At 44.0% G+C, this 16,302-nt stretch overlaps 1 protein-coding gene across 2 annotated transcripts in view; it reads left to right on the top strand.

Annotated features, from left to right (window-relative positions):
• The first annotated feature begins 1,415 nt into the window (after positions 1–1,415).
• Positions 1,416–16,302, top strand: part of FARP2 (FERM, RhoGEF and pleckstrin domain protein 2) — a 156,500-nt gene continuing 141,613 nt past the window's right edge. For both annotated transcript variants that reach the window (XM_011929543.1, XM_011929542.1), the window contains exon 1: positions 1,416–1,555. The gene's annotated coding sequence lies outside the window, so the exon portion shown is untranslated. The remainder of the gene's footprint in view (positions 1,556–16,302) is intronic.

Genomic DNA, 16,302 nt, shown 5'->3' with positions numbered 1-16,302 from the left:
GTGGGTGGCTGGACGCCTACACTCCAAGACCTCTACTCTAGCCTTCTTGCTGCCCACTGGACTGACCCACCTGGGCCCCTTTTACCTTGCTATCAGTGTTTTCTGAACTTCTTCCTTATAGACTCCTGGGTACTAAAACTCTGGCTGTCTCTCCTTCCTCAGCTGACAGCTGCCACGCCTGCTACCTTCCCTCCAGACTGCCAGTCTCGGGTCAGCAGCACACACCCTGCAGCCTGCCAGGGGTCAGTACCACTCTCTGGCCAGGCTCTTACTTGCACTATCCCCAACCAGCCCTGTCTGCCTGCAGGCAGGGGTCCTCTGTTCTGGGGCGTGTGCACCGCTCTGGGCCTGGTGGTGTCATTGGAGGCTGGTTAGAGGAAAAGCCCCAGAGGTGGGTGACACATGAGGGGGAGCATCCCGCAGGGCTGAGCCCAGTCTTGGTGTGCCTGGTTCTGGGGCGTGTGCACCACTTGGGGCCTGGTGGTGTCACTGGGGGCTGATTAGAGGAAAAGCCCCAGAGGTGGGTGACACATGAGGGGAGCATCCCGCGGGGCTGAGCCCAGTCTTGGTGTGCCCAGGTCTCAGACCCCATAGTTGTCTCAGGAGAATTAGAGGTTCCCCTGAGCCAGCTTTTCTCCTGTCTGGGCTTTTGGGAAACGAAGGGTCAGGCTTCACTCTGGAATCCACAGCACCATGGGAGAAGTCTTGTAAGTGCCCGGGTATTTCCTGAACTTAATTATTACCTCAACAGCCACATGGTGACAGTGGGTTCCAGGGGGCGGGCTAGGAGGGCACGATGTGTAAGGTCTTGAACACATGAAGCCCTCAAGAGAGAAGGGAAGTATGGTACAGCAAGTCAGGTTTCCATTCTCTAGTGGGGGTCCCTAGGCGAGAGGAAGACTGTCCTGGCCGCCTCTACGGAGCAGCCTGTCTCAGCCTTAGCACACACACGGGTGAGCCTTCGATGATCCCCTTCGGTCCCTGTAGCCCCACGAGGGATGCAATGCGTAGGGGTAAGGAGGAGGCTGGCAGTCAGGGACTGAGCCGGAGGGTGCAAGGAGAGCCGCCTAGACCTACCCCCGCCCACCGAACCTAAGCCTCGCCCGGAACCTAGCCCGGCCCGCCGAGCCTAAGCCTCGCCCAGGACCGAGCCCCGCCCGACCAACCGAGGCCCCGCCCAGCGAGCCTAGGCCTCGCCTAGGACACTGCCTCGCTCCGCACGCCGACGCCCCGCCCAACGAGCCGAGCTCAGCATAGATTTAGATTCTACGTCGCTGCCCGCCTGGTCCCGCCCCTTCTCCGTCCGTTTACCAATCAGAACTCGATCTTGCTCTTTTAGGCCGCGGGCTGGGGAGGCTCCGCCTTGGCGCCGCGCAGGCCAATCGACTGCGCGTCCGCGGCGCGGGGGCGGGGTCAGGGCGGGGCGCGCGGCGCGGGGGCTGCCGGCGGGCAGCCGGGAGCAGGCGACGCCGACGCGAGTTTGGAGGCTGTAGCTGGCGACTGCGGAGGCCGGGCCAGGCCGGTGAGGACGAGGTGGGGGAGCGAGAGGGCGAGGGTGAGGACGTGGAGCGGCGCGGGCGCGAGGGGCCAGGGTGGGCCTCTCCGGGTGGGCGGCGAAGCCCGAGGCCCGAGGCGAGAGGCCCAGGCGGGGCGGGCGCTGAGGCCTTGGTCCGCCAGAGGTGGTCCCGCCCGGCCTCTGAAGGCCTTCGTGAGGCGGCTGGAGCTCCTGGGCGGGTCCCGGTTAGAGGAGCGTCCGTCTGGAGGGAGCCTGCCCGGTGGAAGCAGGCGGGGCGGTGGGCCGGGGAGTGGCCCGCGTGGACTCCCGGGTTGAGGGGTGCCGCGTGGAGGAGGCCGGTGGGGCTGTAGACCGGGGAGTGTCCCGCGTGGACTCGCGGGTTGAGGAGTGCCCCGTGGAGGCCAGCAGGGCCTTGGGCCAGGGACTGTCCCACCCCGGAGGGACACCCCAGAGTGGGCCGTAGGGACCCGCACGGTGTGGGCCTGGAGGTGCCTGGTGGAGGCATTTTGAGCCGTTTGCCTTCTTAGCGTTTCTTTAGAGTGTGTCTTAAAGGTGGGAATCAAGTTAGGTGTTAATATTTTTACTCCACTGAGGGCTGGAAATACTTCTAAGCCAGTGGGTAGCCTACCACGGGAAACCCCTGAAAACTGGGGACCAGAATATGGCCCAGTACATTACACACCCCGATTATAGGCACCTTTTCCATTTACGCTATGGCAGCAACCGCTGGCCTATCAGGTGCCACTAATGGATGTGAAAAACAGAAATTAGAACAAGGCATCATTGAAGGAAAGATCGTCAATTCATAGTGTTAAAAAAGGATGGGCAGATTTAAAACCCAAGGCCAAATCTTTAAAGGGTAGTTTTTCTCTCTGGGATTTTTGTTTGTTGTTTGTGTTGTTTTTTTCCGTGAAGTTTTTTTGTCTGGGCCACTGTGTTTGATAACCCTGACGTGCCAGTGGGTTAGCGTGTTGGTCTTGTGTAGACTGCCTTGTAACAGGCGACACAGATTTTCTCAGTACCAGAGAGATGGGAGAGGACGTTTGAGACAGGGAAGCATGGAGTAACCTTTACTTGTAGGCCAAATACAATTTAAATTTTCTACACCTGCTTGTTGAAAGTTGTTTTTTTGTTTTTGTTTTTGAGGTCCTTAAAAGTTTGGGAAGGACTTCATGGTCGTTATTTATTCAGTTTTCCAAAACTCTTCAGTAACATGACCAAGTTGCACAGCCCTGTTTTAAAGTACAGGAAAGGGAGGTTGAGAGAGGTGGAATGACCAGTTTAGAGTCACACCTACGGTACTTGCAAACACCATCTGTACTTCTCATGTGCCCTATCCTTGTTGCAGATTCTCATTAGATGGTTCACTATTAACAAACTGAATGCTGATGATGCAGTTTCCTGGACTGCAGAAGTTTGCTGGCTTATTTACATACAGGACTATCAGTTGTTAGTAGATTTCCAGGTTCCTTCTATACTAATTCCTTTCCCAAAGAGGAAGTCGATAGAAGTTGTATTCATTTATCTCTGCCTCAGGTTCCTTATTCAAAAAATGAGTTTAAAATGTACTTACCTTGGCCAGGCACAGTGGCTGTAATCCCAGCACTTTGGGAGGCCGAGGCAGGCAGATTGCTTGAACTTAGAGGTTCCAGACCAGCCTGGTCAACAGGGTGAAACCCTGTCTCTACTAAAAATACAAAAATTAGCTGGGCTGGTGGCACATAGCTACTTGAGAGGCTGAGGCACGAGAATCACTTGAACCCGGGAGGTGGAGGTTGCATTGAGCCAAGATTGTGCCACTGCACTCCATCCTGGGCGACAGCGTGAGACTCTGTCTCAAAAATAAAATAAAATAAAAGCTATGTTAACAAAATGCCTGACATAAGGTAAGCACTTAATAAATGTTAGCCATTATTATTATCAGGTGGACAAATAATCCGAGTAGAAAGTAGGACAAGCTACCCCTGGATATTTACAAAAAACAGTTGAGAAAAAATTAGGCAATAATTAAGCAACTTTATCCTGTTTGGAGGGAATGATATGAACTGGATTGCCAAAGCAAAGATCAATGCATGGGCAATTCCATGTGAGCTCATTTAAATCCATTTGGCCCAAGGAATTCAGTTGCTTCCTTCCTTTCCAAACACCCCTGCTTCTAGTCACATCAATACCTCTTCTATATTCAGACAGTAACAGATTTTTCTTGCTGCTGCTTACCCTTTCAGTTTTGTTCTTATTTTTCCTTCACCCACTTTCATATCAGCTTGCCAGCTTCCCCTTTACTCAGTGCTAGATACGCAGGCAAAACCCCATTGTATGTTGGGTGCTGAACTGAGGTAATTCCAGTCGTGTTCTTTGAGATCAGAATATAGAGTGCTTTGACCGTAGTATATTTGTCAACGTCACAGGGAGTTGAAAAGTTGAGGATCCTGCAAAGCATTATGATAAAGCCCAGTCTTTGGTGATTTTCTGGGGAGCGTTTAGTTGACAGTGATTCTGTAAATTGGTCTAATCTTTTTGGAAAGCAACTAGCAGTATGTGGTAAAGATTTTGATTTTGGAATCACACTTTTCAAAACAATCTGATAAACTTTGTTGTGTCAGTATGGTAGAGTAGTCCATAGCAAGTAAACATACTTCAGCAAGCCGAATCCCATCCTCCCATCCAAGGAAAATTTGAACTATTTTGATCCATGGAAGTATGCTTTAAAATGTGAATTAACTGAAAAGTCGAAATGGTGTGTACACAGCAATTATAGTGTTGTAAAAATACTTGCGGACGTGAACAGGATCAGGAGGGTAGTTAGAGTGATATAAGTGGTTTTATTTTAAGAGTCATGAATTGTTTTCCCCTAAACTGGTGTTTTAGTTTATTGCCATTTTAAAATTCAAAAACAAAAAGGCCCTATAGTGTTATAGGATGCAGTGATGAGTCTTGCTTAATCCCGTCTTTCCCCTCCCCAGCCCATCCTCCTGACTGCTTCCCAAAACAAAAATTTGGTCATGTCCTATCCAGCTGCAAAACCTACTTAGGTATGGGATTCCATCCATTTGGCCCACTGGAGTTCGCACAGCACACCCCCAGGCCACCTCCCCACCTCCCCTCGGGTGTCTCGGCCCAACTATCCTCATCCTTTCCCAGCTGCTCCTGCAGTTTCTATGTATTCCCCTGCCTGTGCACACGCTATGCCCTTTGTCCACCTTGTCTCATGTTCCCCTGTGAGGGAAGCTGCTCCGGGTCAAGCTAGCCAGCGGTGCTGCCTCTTACTTTCTGCTCTCTCTGACTGCAGTGGGCAGGTCGTAGTGGTTACTTTCTCAGTCGTCTCCCTTTCTGAATTAAACTTCTGTATCTTTGTGTGCTCTGTGCACACCATGAAATCACAATGGGGTGGAGGCCGCTTGTGGAGCTAAGTGACTGCTAACAAGTCACTAACCTTTCTGAGCCTGAGTTTCTTGATGCCAGCTGCACATGGTTATTGTGAGGATTAAATGAGATGACATAAGCGAAGGGCTTGACGTGCATCTCCCTGCAGTGGTGGTCATACAGGACATGGTAGCTGTTGTAATGTGTACCAGGGCATTTTCGAGGCCTTGTCTTGAGCCTTGTCCTCTTGATGAAGCCTCCTCCCTGTCTCCCTCCACCTGCCAACTTCCTCTCTACTATCCTCACTTTACTCACGCCAGGGCACTTAATCACCATTTAATATATGCTAGGTACTGTCGTCTTTGTACTTGTCCACTATATAAGGGGGGATTTTTCTCTCTTACGAACTCCTGTATCCCTAAGTATTTAGACTTGCCTGAAACAGAATAGAGCTCAATAAATATTTGAATGAATTAATCAAATTTCATCTGAGGCAGAGGCAGATGCCAGGTTTTATGGAGCTTGAAGGTATACAATTTGGGGGAAGGGGAGAACTCTTTAAGAAAAAGAATGCAAAGTTACAAATAAAAACTAATTTAGAAAGTGAGGCTGGGCGTGATGTCTCATGCCTGTAATCCCAGCACTTTGGGAGGCCAAGGTGGGTAGATCACGAGGTCAAGAGATCGAGACCATCCTGGCTAACAAGGTGAAACTCATCTATACTAAAAATACAAAAGATTAGCCGGGTGTGGTGGCACGTGCCTGTAATCCCAGCTACTCAGGAGGCTGAGGCAGGAGAATCGCTTGAACCTGAGAGGCAGAGGTTGCAGTGAGCCAAGATCTTGCCACTGCACTCCAGCCTGGGTGACAGAGCAAGACTCTGTCTCCAAAAAAAAAAAAGAAAAAGTTAATATTTAGAGTGAGAAAGTAACAAATTTGAAAAAGCTGATCAATAATGCAAATGGCTGAGAAAAGTAATGTTTGTTAATTATCTAATACACCTGTGTAATATTTTTCCTTTGGCTGTGTACCTTTTAATCACATTTTCATATGGCAGGGTATAGAAAGAACTCAGTGATTCCTCTAGCACAGTTGATAAATTTTTATTGTTGATAGGATATATAAAACTTATCGTTTCACATATAGACGTATTTGCTGTTTCTAGTACTGCTTCAGGTTGGTGTCCCAGAAAAACAAGTGTTCAGGTAAATCCTGTTTTGCACAATTCTATTCAAAAAAGAAAAAAAAACACACACATCTAAGGCACACAGAATTGTACTGCTATATTGATTATTTTTCTGGTAACTGATCTATTCGCTCATATTTTAGCACATCTGATGGTAAATTCCCCACAAATGAGCATCTGGCTCCCTCTATTTCAAATCGTGTTTCCCTTCCACCGCCCACACACTTCCCTGAGTCAGGCCCCATTAGACCTATTGACATTACCACAGAATCCCTGGCCCTTCACCTTTATTTCATAAAAGCCTGGGTGAACCAGCACAGTGGGTGATAGCAGCATTTCTGGAAGCAATACCTGCATTGAGATGGCTGGTAATCACCTAAGTCTGCATAGTAGAAGTAACTGTAAACAGCATAAATGTGTCCTGTTAAACCCAAACTAAGTATCTTTCTCCAACTTAATGTACCCTTAGGTGGATCTCAAAAATGCCAACAGCCCCTCCCAAGCTACCTGACATAAAAGGGAAGAGGAACAGAGGCAGAGTTGCAGTGGAAAAAGACAGTAGTCTTAATCGATTGCCATTAGAGTATTTTGGGGGTAAATTTTACAAAAGTGTATGACCATAGGGACACTGCTTAGGGCCTTTCTCAGGACGCTGGAAGGAGTTGGTGCAAGTGAGGGCCCAGAAACCTGAGCCAGACTAGCTCTATAGTGAAACTGCTTTTGTGGGGGTAGTTTCCTGGTCCCTGGCTTGATGCCAGATAACCCAGTAGGGAAATGTGGGGTGAGGGTGCTAAGTGAATCTCCCAGGAGCTAGTGGGAATATGTTTGGGAAGGAGAAACTGTTTTTAGAAATTGTTTAAATTATTAGACTTTATTAAATCTCTTGTCCCCTTTATAATTATTACGATTTTTTTTCACCCAGGCTGGAGTGCAGTGGCACAATCTTGGCTCACTGTAACCTCCGCCTCCCACATTCAAGCGAGTCTCCTGCCTCAGCCTCCCAAGTAGCTGGGATTACAGGTGCACGCTACCATGCCCGGCTAATTTTTTTGTATTTTTAGTAGAGACAGGGTTTCGCCATGTTGACCAGGCTGGTCTCGAACCCCTGACCTCAAGTAAACCACCTGCCTCCGCCTCCCAAAGTGTTGGGATTATAGGGCATGAGCCGTCGCGCCTGGTCCCCCTTTATGATTAAAATCTCAGTTGCTTTGTTAGTATAGTAGTTAATAAGATGAATGTTGGAAAACAAGTACCAGTATCTGAACAAAAAATGTAACCCAGAGAGTGTTTAAAAATATTAATTTTTAATTGAACTATCTTTGAAAGAAGAGCAAATACAACTCTAAGGGGAAAGACAGTTATTCCAGCTTTCTCTTGGAAGGTAAGTAGTGGCATACTGTAGGTAGCCCCTATCAGTTAAGACTTTTAAAGCCGGTAGTACTTCTGCAGGATTCTGTGGAGAAACCATCTGACTTCAAAGATATCGCTGTAGACGATTTGACAAATACATAAAATTAGGAAGAAGAAAATAAAAATCAGTCCTCTTACCCCTCCCAGTGATAACCACCGTAAATATGTTTTAAAATGCATGGATGTGGAGCTGTGGTTCTGGGAGGTGGAGGGAGCGTACTCCATCCTGCCTCTCCCACTGTCTGTAGCTATAAGACCTGGACATGTGCATGGAGCAGCTGTTGAGGACTCCGACAAGTCAACCATAACAGGCGGATGGGGGAGAAGGCCAGAATTTGAAGCCCGTCTTTGCGCCAGTAGTGAGTTTCCTGTCTTCCCTTCAGCATCTCCTGCCCTGGACTCCAGCTGTCTGAAACCTGGAGGCGGGTACCCAGTGTGAACAGGGAGAGCTACAGGGTAGTTTTGTAGTTGGGCCCCAAGACAGAAAGTGGGAGAAAGCCATCATTTTTTTCCCTCTTGCTTCCTCTCCTCCGGTCAGCCCTGCAGTGGCAGGAGTGTGTGAACACCTAAAACGCTTAGGGAATGGGGAAAAGCCCCAGTTGCCTTTTTATTCTCTTCCTCCTGCAGCTCAGTCCCAGGCAAGATGCATGCAAAAGAAGAGCATGGCTAAACGGAGTAATTAAAGCCGTAAGTTTCTGATTGGAGTCTGAAAGGGGGAGCCCAGGTAACTGGAAATGATACTAGGAAGATTCCAGAAAGGGAAGAACTCAGGAAAGTGGCCCCATAAAGTTGTTAGTTAACTTATGGGCTCAACACTGAGCTATGCGTGTGTAATGTGACCCAGAACAGGTTGCCAAAGACAGAACTCAACTATGGGATAGACCATCGCCTGGGAGGCAGGCTGGCCACCAAGCAGGTAGGGACCTGCAGGACATTGCTAAGGAACACTGCAAAGGCTTTGAAAGTGAAATTGACACTAAGACCATGTTCTACAGAAGGCTGGTCAGCACTTGGGGACTGAATCCAGCCAGGCCAGTGCCTGCTCAACAAAATATCAGCATTCCCCATAGGATTTAAACAAGATCAAGGGTCTCTAAGAGCATAAGGTTAAAAATGTCCAGGATACAATACAAAATTTACTCAGCATGTGAAGAACCAGGAAAATATCAACTCGTGAAAAAAGACACAGGCTAAAGCTGAGGTGGTACCTATGTTGGAATTATCTGATACACTGTGGTTTGCAGATTTGTGGCCTCCATGAACTTGACCTCCTAGTGTTTATCCTGGGAATATGCGACTTACTTGGCAAAAGCACGTTGCAGATGTAAGGAAGGGTACGAATCAACTAGCCTGGATTCGTTGTCTAGATTATCCAGGTGGGCCTTAGGTAATTATATGAGCCTTTAAAAGCAGGGATCTTCCTTCAGCTGGTAGCAGATGGGGAAGGCAGAGAGACTGGAAGTGTAAGAAGTTTTCAACGTAACATTTCTGGCATGGAAGATGGAAGGGGCCATGAGCCAAGGAATGAGAATGACAAACAGCTGATAGCCAGCAAGAACTAGGGACCTCAGTCCTATACCCACACAGACTTGAATGAGCCTAGAAGTGTATTCTGCCCCCAAAAAATCCAGGTAAGACCCTGGATCATCTGACACTTTGACTTAGACCTTTTGAGACCCTAAGCAGAGAATTCTGGTGAGTTACATTACACCCAAACTTCTAACCCATAGACACTGTGAGATAATAAAAGGCTTATTTTAAGCTGCTAAGTTTGTGGAAATTTGTTAGGGCTACAGTTAAAAAAAAAAAAAAGTTAAACTTTATAAAGCCCCATTATTAAAATAGTCCAAGAAGTAAAGCTACTCTTGAAACAGATGGAAATATAGAAAGTCTTGGCAAGAAAATAGAAGATATAAAGAAGTGGGAATTTTAGTGAAAAATACCATAACTGAAATAAAATGGAGGTGATAAAGGAAAGAGTGAATTCATAATGCATAAATTTACAATTCTTTCAATCAATTTTTTGGTTTGTTTTTAATCTTTTTAATACTTTTCATTTTTTATTGACAATTATTCCTTCACATTCTTAATGTATCTTTTTTGCTCTACATCCTGAGAGAAACTTCTCTAGTAATGAACTATAGAAATGATCCCTGTGAATATAGTCTTATGTTTTTTAATTTTGAAGAATTTGCACTGTAGTCTATTGGACTGGAAGCCATGCCAGATGTTAGTCTCACCCCTGCACAAATCAGGTCTGTGGCCTTGAGCAAGCAGCTTTGTTTTCTAGGCTGTAGTTTCTTATGGAAAGTAGAGACTGGGCCAGGATTTCATAAAGTAGGAGCTTCTCTCTCCCTCACTGTCAGCTTGAACTCTTGCATGGGTTCCTTGAATCCTTATGTACATCAAAAATTATTGCTAGATTTGTTTTTTGTTTTGACTTGTGGAAAATTCCAAACATTCAGAAAAGTAGAGAAAATAATAAAGCCCATGTATCCAGCTTCAGTCATCAACACATGGACAATCTTTTTTCCTATACCCACCTCCACTGATCCCCAGCTCGTTGGATTATTTTAAAGTAAATGCTAGATATTATTTCATTTTATCTGTAAATACTTTAGTATGCATCTCTAAGAGAGAGGGACTTTTTTCCCCTTCATGTACCCACAATACCACTAAAACACTAAAAAATAATATTAACCTCTTAATATCATCTGATACTTAGTTAGGATTCGCATTTCTCTGATCTGTAAATATTTGATTCAGGATTCAAATAAGGTCCTATATATAGCATTTGATAACATCATACCTTATAGATAACATGTCTTAGCAGTTTGTATTTACACACATACACCGTTTCCTTTTTTTGTTGCCATTTATCAAAGAGACAAGGTCATTTATCCTGTAGGATTTCTTTGTAGTCCTTTTATTCCTTAGGATATATTTTACTGGTGATGTAGAATGAAGTTACTGGGCTTTAAAGTCACTTGAAGTAATTTTCTTTAGTTTAGCTGATGTTTTGATTTACAGTTAAGACCATTTGTTTCATTTTGTTTGGGTTTTTACGACTTGCTTTTCTAAAATATTGATTTAATTTTGCTTTCTAATTATGTGAAACCATTTATGAAGTTCCCATATCAAAACTGCTAAACACCATGTACAGCTTCCAACATTGTTTACCCCTTTCACTTCCTCCCTCATAGGTAATGATTTTCATTAGTTTTTGGTTTATGCTCTATTTTTTTTTTAAATATAAACAAATACATACCACTTTGGGAGACTAAAGCAGTGGGATCCCTTGAGCCTGAGAGTTTGAGACCAGCCTGGGAAACCTAGTGAGACATCAACACTACTAAAAAAAAAAAATTTTATATATATATATATGTTTTCCTCTTTTAACAGAAGTTAGCATGCCATGCACCTGGTTTTGCACCTTTTATTCACTTTTACACCAAAGCAGCATATACAGATCTGGCTTTTTTCTATAAAGATTTTGGTGTTAAATTGGATGGCTTCATACCACCCCCCACAGAAGTACAGAGAATCGGTTATCCAGATTCACTTCAGCTCCTAAAACTTCTATTTTTCAGTTTGTAGAGTTTTGTTTAACATAAAATCAGAATACCAGGTTGTAGAGGATCTAAAATCCACTCTAAAGGAAATAATACATCTGTTTAGTGTTCAGGCAATTAAAAAAAAAAACCTAGGAAGTAAAAGTAAGATTTTCAAATATTGGTTATGTACAAAGAAATCTCTTTGGAACAGTTAGTCTGTGTCTATACTGTTGTTGTATTTGACTGAAAGTGATCTTCCTTTTCTTACACACATTTAGCCACTATTGCATTATGCTAAGGTAGGAAGATTGTGATAACATGATTTTATGAGGTATATTTAATTTGTGGCTACCAAACACTATAAATTAGTAGAAATCAAGAACACATTTTCTTTCCATTTGTTCTCACATTGAGCTGCCTTATCACAGAATCTTGGATTCTTAGAGCTGAAAAAGATCTGGTTAACCCTTCCCTTCCAATGTCATTTTCCAGTTGAAAAAGCTGGGGCTGGGAGTGGTGCCACGACTGAGTTTGTTAATGGCAGAGTTGAAATTGAAACCTAAGTGTGCTGGCCCTGAATTTCCACCACCCCCAGCTGCTGCTGCCTCCTTCCTTGTTCCCCATTAGCGCCTGCCTTTTTATTTGGTCTTTTTAAAATCACAGCTTGGTAGATACGTTTCTGTGTCACTAAGCGCTCTTCTATCAGCAGAGATTCTTGAGTTGTTGACTGCCCCTCCTGGTGTTTGAGGGACAGTGTTATCCGCATATGGATCCTCCTCAGTGGTCCGCTCTGTGCAAGTGACACAGCTATCCTGAAGCGCCTGCCGGAGAAGTGTGTGCAGGTGGTTTCTGCAGCACCCTTCTCCCCAAGCTTCTGGTGCCAAGCATGGTTTCTGTGATGCTCGGGCCAAGTTGCCTTCAGACAACACCCTAGCGGTGTTGGTGTGTGTTTATGCAGCAGTGTTCTGGGGAGGGTGCGCAAGCCCTGCTGGCCCGCCCACCTGCCCAGCTAGCCATTTCTCATTAGCACTTTGAAGGCCTTACTTTACAGCAGAGGTCTTGACATTTTTCTCTGCTTCCTCACATTGACTATTTAGTTCCTTATTCTAAAAGTTAGTAATGCTTTAGAAAGAGAATAAAGAAGGATCCATCTCTTGCTGTGCTGCAAGAGGTAATGCACCCCAGGGTCGAGGGATTGAGGAAGAATTCCATTTGAACATCATCAGCAGTGAAGTTTGTTCCCAGTGCTGCAGTGGACTTTCCTATTAGATGAGTGTAGTGAAATATCAAGTTCATATTCTGCTTTCTTGGGTTGGTCATAGAGAAGTTTGGTTTTTGATTTTCCCAAAGCAGACAGTAAAAAATATTTTAGGGAAGGTGATTTTTTTTTTTAATTGCAAAATAGAAATGTTAGCCCCTACCCTTTACTGTGGATGGTGGACTATGCTTTTGCCTAAAAAGCCATGTGCTGATTTTCCAGCAGAAGGAGAAGAGTTTTGGTAGCCAAGTCTGGGCCCAAGTCCTAGCTCTGTCACTTCTGAGTTATGTGTTCCTTGGCAGGCCTTTTTTTTTTTTTTTAATAGATTTTATTTTTTAGAACAGTTTTAGGTTAATAGCAAAATTAAGCCAGAGGTAAAGAGATTTTCCATATACCCTCCACCCCCACATACACACAGCAGCCCCTACTGTCAACATCTGCCACTAGAGTGGTCCATTGGTTACAAACCTACTCAATACGTCATTATGACCCAAAGCTTTGGCAGACTTTTGAGCTGAATTTTCCAACTTTAAAATGGAAATGACATGTCACAGGGTTTTCTGTTGTTAAATGAGACTATACCCACAAGAGCCGAGTTTGTAGTAGGCGGGACCAAGTGTCAGTAGTGCAAATTGTATCCGGCCACCAGAAATGTTTTTAGGAATTAAGACTGCAAAGCATTTCATTCACATTGAAAGAAGATGGCACAATAAACTGAGTCCCCCACGGATTCCTGGTTGTTTACGCTGCCACTTTCCTCTGGGCATCTGGGAAGTTTCGCTGGCAGGAGCAGGGATGGGCAGAGGTTGACACCAGGTTTCTAGGACCACAGAACATGGTACACCAAGGATTGTTCGTGGCCTTGCCATGTTTCAAGTCTAACTTGCCTCTTTAATCCTTATTTATAAGCACACAAAGCAAAACAAAGATAATTTTCATTTGTCAAAATTTATGTAAAACAGCCTCAGCCTCATGAGTAGGTGGGATTACAGGCACCCGCCACCACACCCAACTAATTTTTATATTTTTAGTAGAGACAAGGTTTCACCATGTTGGCCAGGCTGGTTTCAAACTCCTGACAGATGATCCACCTGCCTTGGCCTCCCAAAGTGCTGGAATTACAGGCATGAGCCACCACACCCAGCCCTGGTACATACCTAAAAAAAAAAATTTTTCCCATTGTCAGGCTGGGGGAAGCAATCCCACTATAGCAAATGATGTTGAATGAGCAACCTACCGGTTCCGCAGTCATGCTGCAGCTTCCGCAGTAGATTGCCAGGCTTTGACACCGAGTTTAACTGGCAATCACAGCAATGGGGTTACCTGCCAGTTTTCTATTAATGTATTTTTTTTACATTTCTTTAAAGATAGTCTCACTATGTTGCCCAGGCTGGTTTCATACTGCCTGCCTCAAGTGACCCTCCCACCTCAGTCTCCTCAGTAGCTGGGATTATAGGTGTACACCACTATTCCTGGCTTTATTAAGGTCTTTTTAAGCTTTCAGAAGCTTAGTAATAAACTTAAAGTTTTAAACTTAAGTCTTAGTCTTAAATTTAGTGTTAAAATCTTAAATGTAAGTCTTAATCTTAAAGCTGAGTAATTATTAAATGGATAGTTTATGCCACATTGCTATGATGTGACAATGAGCAGATTTTTCTTTGGGATATCAGCAACAGAGTACCGCAGGGTTATCTCCTCTCAAGTGGATCTGTCTTCTTAAGACCAGTCTGATGAACGAGGGCATCTTGTTGTGGCTCACATTGCAGCTGCAGCCATGTCGGCGTCTCTCTGGGCTAGATGAAAATTAGAGTGTAAGTCGCCGCTTGGAAAGTGTAAAGATTTCCTCTGTGAGCCGCATGTCTGAGAAGAGAGTTTGATATTCCTTGAGCTAAGAAAAGTGGTTTTTATTTGTCTGATACGTCATGTTCTCCTGAAAGACGAAGCAATGTTAAAAAGCTTGTTGTTCTAAACATATTTTTATTATAAAATAAACACATATAAAAACGTGAATCAGCTGTATGGCTTAATGAATTGTAAAATGAACACTGTCCAGGTCAGGAAATAAAACTGTGCCCCGCCAGCCTAAGAACTCCTTCCCTGTGTGCCCTCCCAGCAACAGTCCCTCTCTCCCATCAAGAAGGGACCGCTTCTCTAGTAATAACTTCCTTGTGTTTTCTTGTTACGGTTTTCTCGGTGGAGTGTACACCTCTAGACATTACAGGTCAGCCATGTCTATTTTTTTTTAGCAGTAGGTGTTTAGACATGACTTTCTTATAATGAGTAGAAGAGAAAGAACCTGAAGAAATTTTTCAAGCTATACTTACAAAAACATAAATGAGACTTACACAGTAGAATAAATAAGAGAAATGACTTCTAAAAGTGTATTTCGGTTATATAAATGTTTACAGATTTGTAGCATTACTTAGGGGAAATAATGCCTTTGATGACCAAAGTAAAACATCCTATCCCTTGTTTCAGAAGAACCCACTTTTGATGGTTCTATATTTGATAAATGTTGTGAGCTGACCAAGAACATGTAGATCATTTATTTTTCTTTTCATGTTTTCACATTGGAGGTACCTTCAAAGTGGAAGTCATCTTCATTTGCATTCTCTTACTTTTGCATTAACTGCTCAATGAATAGAAGTTTGTGAAAACACAAATATATATTCTCACTCGTGGGAACTGAAAAAACTGATGTTTATCAGAGGTTGGGAAGGGTAGTAGGGTTGGGGGGGTTAAGAAGGATTGATTAATTAATGGGTACAAAAATGCAGTAAGAAGAAATAAGATCTCTTGTTCGGTAGCACAATAGGGCAACTGTAGTTAATACCTTATTGTATATTTCAAAATAACTAGAGGAGTGGATTTGGAATGTTCCCAACAGAAATAATTTGTAAATGTTTGAGGTGGAGGATATCCCAAATACCCTGATTTGACCATTACACATTGTTTGCTTGTGTAAGGATACAAAACTTGAGTTAGACAGCAGTGAAGTTTAGGAGATCTATTATATAGCATGGTGACTCTAGTTAGTAACAACATATTGTATTTCTGAAAGTTGCTAAGATACATATTGTATTTCTGAAAATTACTAATTTTTGTGGATTTTAAGTGTTCTCACCACAAAAAATGTTAAGTTTGTGAGGTCATGCATATGTTAATTGCCTCAATTTGGCCATCCCGTAGTGTAGACATATGTCAGGGCATCATATTGTACATGATAAGCGTATACAATTTTTTTCTTTTTTTTTTTTTTTTTTTTAAGGAGCGTTTGTATTCGTGAGACTTCCATTGTAGGAGTGCACTGGCCAGATCTCAGCTCACTGCAAGCTCCGCCTCCCAGGTTCCCGCCATTCTCCTGCCTCAGCCTCCCGAGTAGCTGGGACTACAGGCGCCCGCCACATCGCCCGGCTAGTTTTTTGTATTTTTTAGTAGAGACGGGGTTTCACCATGTTCGCCAGGATGGTCTCGATCTCCTGACCTCGTGATCCGCCCGTCTCGGCCTCCCAAAGTGCTGGGATTACAGGCTTGAGCCACTGCGCCCGGCCTACAATTTTTTTCAATAAAAAAATTAAAAAATCACATACCCCATAAATATGTACAATTATGCGCTCATAAAAATTAAGTAAAAGTTTGTGGAATTGAAATGAAAAGGCTCATTTATGATTCTCAGAACTTCATATATCTCATGTTTAATATTAGTTTTGCAAAAACAGTAATTTGTTACAGTGTCGTTCTGTTTGTGGTTGTAGTCTTTTGTGTTTTGCTGTTGTCATCTTTACAGTGCATTGCATGATGTACCACTTCATGTTTTTTGATGCCAGTGACATTAAGTAAATACTTAGCAAATGTTTACAGTAAGAATTTAGTTCCTGCCCTCAAGGAGCATCCAGCATGAAGAATGACAGCTGAAGATGGTAGGTAACTGCCAACCTGTGCCAACCATGCAGCTCAAGTAATAAATGTGTCAGTCAGTGGCTTTGTTCAGGAATTAGGATGGGACTTGCGCTGC

This window comes from Colobus angolensis, unplaced genomic scaffold, assembly GCF_000951035.1.
Source record: "Colobus angolensis palliatus isolate OR3802 unplaced genomic scaffold, Cang.pa_1.0 Scaffold82, whole genome shotgun sequence".
NCBI lineage: Eukaryota > Metazoa > Chordata > Mammalia > Primates > Cercopithecidae > Colobus > Colobus angolensis.
Note: the sequence above shows the minus strand (reverse complement) of the source record. Positions and strands in the feature narration are given on the sequence as shown.